Here is a 5786-nt window from a genome sequence, read left to right as displayed (position 1 = left end):
CTTTCTTTCTTTCTTTCTTTCTTTCTTTCTTTCTTTCTTTCTTTCTTCTTTCTTTCTCCTTTCTTTCTTTCTTTCTTTCCTTCTTTCTTTCTTCTTTCTTTCTCCTTTCTTTCTTTTTTGATAGACTCTTGCTATGTAGTTCAGGCTGATCTTGAACTCACAATCTCTCCATTAATCAAGCACTTGGATTACAAGAGAACACCACCACAGCTTTAAATATAACTCAATATACTCTTATTTTCATGTTTATCTTATAAATTGCTTATATGGTTTGAAGCTCTGTTCATTTGTATGAAGTTTAGGATAAGCTTGAGAAATTCCACTAAACTAGTACCACCACCACTGCCACCACAACTGCCACCACCACTACCATTACTAGTACTCCTTACACTTAAGCACACACACACACACACACACACACAGAGAGAGAGAGAGAGAGAGAGAGAGAGAGAGAGAGAGAGAGAGACAGAGACAGAGAGAGAGACAGAGACAGAGAGAGACAGAGAGAGACAGAGACAGAGAGACAGAGACAGAGAGTTAGAGAGAACTGACAACTCTTGGGTAGCTAACCTGCTATATGCCATAATTGACAGTGCAAAATCCAAGTTGAGCTTTTAATATCTCTCTGTGTCTAAAAAAAATACATTACAAAGTGTACTACATGTTTTAAACATTCATTTTAAGTGGCATCAGTGAGTATTCTACATGGAAATAGATCATTTATACAGGTGTTACTCTCATATGGAATGAGCATCCAGATTAAGTAGCTTGCTTTTGATCAGGTAGGTATAATTTAAATGCAAATCTGTTTGTTTTTGGGTTTTTTTCCTTTCTCATAACCATGTTTTTCTCCAGTACTCAAGACTTTTGGCTTTAGTACGGAACTGTGATTAGCAACAACAAGAAGCAAAGATGAAAATTCTCACATTGCTTGTCCCTGTTTCTATGTCAACATTTAAACAAGCAGATAAAGAGTTTCCCTCTTGTATGTGATTCACATAATGGAGTTTAAGGAAACATTTACTTTCTCACAGAGTGGAAAGAGTTTCCCTATTCCTTTGAATTGTATTGAACATGGCCTAAATGGCTGTCATGGGGTGAGAACAACGCAGGTTTTCAATTTGACATGCTGGTAGGGTTACCAATCTGAGTTTCCTCTGGAAAGTCTGAGAATAAAATGTCTAGACTGATTTTTCAATCCAGAAGCTTAAACTTCAAGAAACCCCAGGCAGTCCCAGCAGCCTGTGGAGGTGGATTAAGCCCAGCTGGGGCAAACACAGTCACACTGTTTCCATCAGATTAAAGGCCAATTCCATCCAGTCTCCCTGTCTCTGCCAGAATAGGAATCAGCTCATTCTGCCCTTGCTACCTCCTCACTAAAATCTCTCTTGCACTCACTTCTCCCCCCCGCCCACCCCAGCTTCCTTCTTTTCCTGTCATGGTTCCAGTTTCAATCAGACTTTTATTTCTTTTCTGATGATTTTTTTGCCTGTATTTAGGAATGCAACCATTCTTTTCAATTTTGCTTTGTTTTTAATCTCTGAGTGGTAAGAAAAGTTGCCTTTTACCTCTTATGAGCTCATTCATTCATTCATTCATTCATGCCATAAACATGAACTAAACACTAGTAAACATTTGGGGGATGCAACTAATTTTACTGTACCCTAGAAGAATGGGTCACTCGGCAAACGGCAAAAACTTAGACATCTGCTGTCAGTCTCCACAGCTCAGGTGCTGCAACTGGGTCCCATCTTCCTAATCTCCAGGGAACCCTGATCTGTCATGGAAGGGAGTTGCATCTTGTATCTGATAGGATTATACTAATGGCTGTGTGGCAGACCGTGGTTTATGCTTCGGCAGTACTTCAGACAGAATTCCTTTAAGAGATTGGAAAGCAGCTCGTTTTAGAGAACATAAAGCACGAACAACAGGCAAAAAGAGACAGGTCAGGTCATGTGGGATCCAACTGTGAGTGAGGGAGTTCTCTGGTGGAGTGTCAGAAACCAAGAGAATTTTAATGATCTGAGAGAAATGAGAACACATGCAGAGACCAGGATATCTGAGGTTATCACGGGACAAGGGAGATTCCAAAATATCTCTTGAATCTATTGACTTCTCTTTTCACAACCTCTGCAGGAATTCTAACCATGATATTTGGACTCTAGAGTAGACTCCTACTTGATCTTTTTTTTTTTTCTCTCCTTTTAATCTAGTCACAGTCAAGTCATTATTAAAAGTTCAAAAAGATAGGGTACGAAGTTAGCTCAGCTAGTAAACAGCATGCTGTAACAGTATGAGTTCAACCTCTAGCCACAGATAGCCCCTCTCAAAATGTGTGTTTATAATCTCCATGTTGAAGAAATAGTAACAAGGGGCCTTGGGGGGCTTTCTAGCTAGTGTCTTAGTTACTTTTCTATTGCCATAATAAAACGTCATGACCAATTTTATAAAATAAAATGTTTAATCTGATGCTCATAGTCCCAGAGTGTTAGGGGCCATGAACATCATGTCTGGGAGCATGGAAACAGGCAGGCAGGCATGGCTCTAGAGCAGTAGCCAAGAGCTTATATCTTGAGACACAGGTACAAGGTAGAAAGAGAAGAGAGAGAAAGAGACAGAGAGACACTAGGAATGCCACAGGCTTTTGAAACCTCAAAGCCTGTCCTCAGTGGCACACCTCCTCCAAGAAGGCCACACTTCCAACACTTCCAAACAGTTCCATTGAGGGCCTATGATCAAAAATATGAGTCTATGGGAACTGTTCTCTTCTAAACCATCACAATCTGCAAGCTCCAACTTCTAGTGAGAGCATCTGCCTGAAAAAATATGTCATATGTCCAAGAAATGTCACTTGAGGTTGAACTTCACACACATAGATCCCTCACATATACATATACACCTGGGTACAAATTAACACACACACACACTCAACATCATACAAGTGGATCGTGTAACATACATCGTCTCACCTTTTCATAATGAATTGTCATTTTGCTGTGCCTTAAAGGTAGAGTGAAAATTCTCCTGGTGGGACCCATCATGGAGGGACTTCCCACCTTTTCCACTTCTCTCAAGTGTTGTCACCAAGAGGCTTTCTTCAGACCTTATTACTTAATAACCCAACATGTTAATGGTTCCTCTCTCCCCATCCTTGACTAGCTTACATTTATCTTCTTTGGACAAACATTTTTGAATTCCCTGACTAGATCAAGTCCCTGAATAAATGATTTTATGTACCCAACTCTCCATGAAAACTCTTAATGTGGTATTTTATTTGTATTTATATATGACTCTCTGATAAATGCTGTCAGGTTTCCCATAACAGAGCCTTGCACAGTTTTTACATAGCTCCAAATGGGTGACTGTTAAGTGTGTCATTTACTCACTTCTCAGGTTTTTAATGTACAATTTTAAGGCTCATGCAACTTTTTAGGCAGGTTCTCTAGGATTCCTGGATAAGGGATGAAGTCAAATAAAGCAGGAATTCTGGAATGGAGGACTCTGATTCCTGAACCCCAACAAAACCAAACTAATCATGGACAGGAGTCCACTAGAGTCCACTACAGACTCCAGATTTGAGAATACTTCTATTTGTTGCAAATCTCAACAATATGTAATTTGCCTTTTTCTTAAAGACTCAAATAATAGTCAATTAAAACTTGCTAGCTAGAAGTGGTTAGCCAGTTAGAGATTATAGTATGCCGATATTCTTATAAAGTCTAACAAGAATGTGGGAAAATGATTCATATGACTTCAAATTTTATTAAAAATGTGTCTTGGTTTTTGGTTTTTCCCTTGAGAACTGCTAGAAATCTAGGTTTTTCCAGTTGAGGAGTAAACCCAGTAAAGACAGTAAAGTATAATTTGGATTAGAAGAAGATCTTCCTTTCTGGTCTATTTTTACTATATTGATATCACAGGATTGTGACCTATTATAATCTTTGGTAATAGAGACACCAGTTAGCAAACTCATTCATACAGCATGACGAGTCTGCATGCTTCTGAGATTGAAGACACTGGTCCATGCTGTCATTAAGAAGACAGTTTGGGAAATGGCAGATGCATCACATTTTTCCTTTTCTGGGTTGTAAAGTAGTGTGGGGCTCTGATGGCTACACTTAGTAATAATTCCAAGCATACATGGCTGAGTTCTCAAAGCCAAATAAGTATTTAGATAATAGAAAGAACAAAAGGTCAGGCACAGGCCTGCCAAAACCTGATGGCAATGGGTGTCTTTAGGAAAGAAACAGTGATTTTCTTTATTTTACTTTGAGAGAATACTTTGAAGTCTTCACTTACCATAGAATAATAGCGTATCATCTGCATGGAACATGAGGAAATAATTAAAATCCAATCTTGACTTCTATTATAGGAGTTGCATAAAGATAAAGGTTTACATATAAAAGTTCTTTGAGCCTTTAAGAGGAGGGATCTAGGCAGAATATGTTCACACTTGATCTTCCCATAAGCAAAAAGTGATGAATCACATATACACCTCTCCAAATGAAATCTCAGCCTGATTCCATTTAGAAGTTGATCAGATCCTATGAATTTAGGGAGATGTAGCTATAGATTCTCACTAAAATGCTGAACAGATATGCAAGAAGGTTTGGTGCTAACAGGAGCAAGCACTTAGACAGTGACTAACAGGTTTACTTAAAGTGAGTCTACAGTGGACTTAAGTGAGACTAGTCCTATTTTCTTGACTCCTGAACAAACTCTAATATTATTCTCCTGTCTCATTTAAATTGCACCCATTCTTAAATCTCTTTGAGAACCTCTATACTGCAGTGCTGTCTGAAGGTTACATATGCAAACCTATAGCATAACATTTACAAACATTGTTACAGCAACAAGCAGAAGTGATACTTACAATGTGATTATAAGAATGGAACTCAAGGAAAAAAAAAGATGGCATTTACTTTTGAGTGGCCAGCAATTGAGAATGTTACAGTAGAAGTCAAAAGTAACTTCCCCCTTAACCTGCTGATTAGACAATAGTAAGGATATCAGCACTTTTTATGATAAGGCATGTCTACCTATAGCTTCAGATGGAGTAATCTAGAATGGCTTTTCCTTACTTGGGGCAGGGGTGCTGGAGAGGGAGAAAAATAAGAATGAAAAGAAGAAACCCTTAATTTAGACCATATCAAATCTGGGCTTCCACTCCAGTAAATGACTCAGGATTTGCTTCTGGTCACTAGGCTGATGGGTAGTAGGAAAAGGAGAAGGCTGAGGGAGACTGGCCTGGGCTCTCCAACTCTCTCCAACCACAATGCTTCCAATGGCGAAGGGCACCTGGATGCCAGTGTTCTGAAATGTAAAACAGGGAGTCACCAACTGCCTACAGCTCCTTGAAACTATTTTGGATTGGATTTTCTGAATATTGATGACAGAAAACAAGCAGCTGGTGAACTTTTGAAGTAATGTGTCACTTTCTAAACAGCAAGAACACTTGGTGACTCACAAGGTACTTATCTTATTATGGTCCCAATCTACCAAAAACAAAAAACAAAAACAAAAAACAAAAAAACCAGAGGTCACTGGTTTCACAGTCATTTTAATCTCTTCATTTATACAGGCTGTCTCATTGTTAGAGTTAGTCTAAGAAATAACAGGTGTGTGACTACTTGAGCATGTTTGAGGCCTTAGGTTCAATCAAGGTAGCAGTGTTTCTCTCCATGATAGTTTTTCAAGGAAAATCAAAATGTATTGAAATACAAATCATACACATACAAACACACACACACACACACACACACACACACACACACACACACACACAC

The sequence above is a fragment of the Grammomys surdaster genome, unplaced genomic scaffold (genome assembly GCF_004785775.1).
Source record: "Grammomys surdaster isolate TR1022 unplaced genomic scaffold, NIH_TR_1.0 126398, whole genome shotgun sequence".
In the NCBI taxonomy this organism is placed as follows: Eukaryota; Metazoa; Chordata; class Mammalia; order Rodentia; family Muridae; genus Grammomys; species Grammomys surdaster.
The sequence above is the reverse complement of the archived record's forward strand: the minus strand, read 5'-3'. Positions refer to the sequence as shown.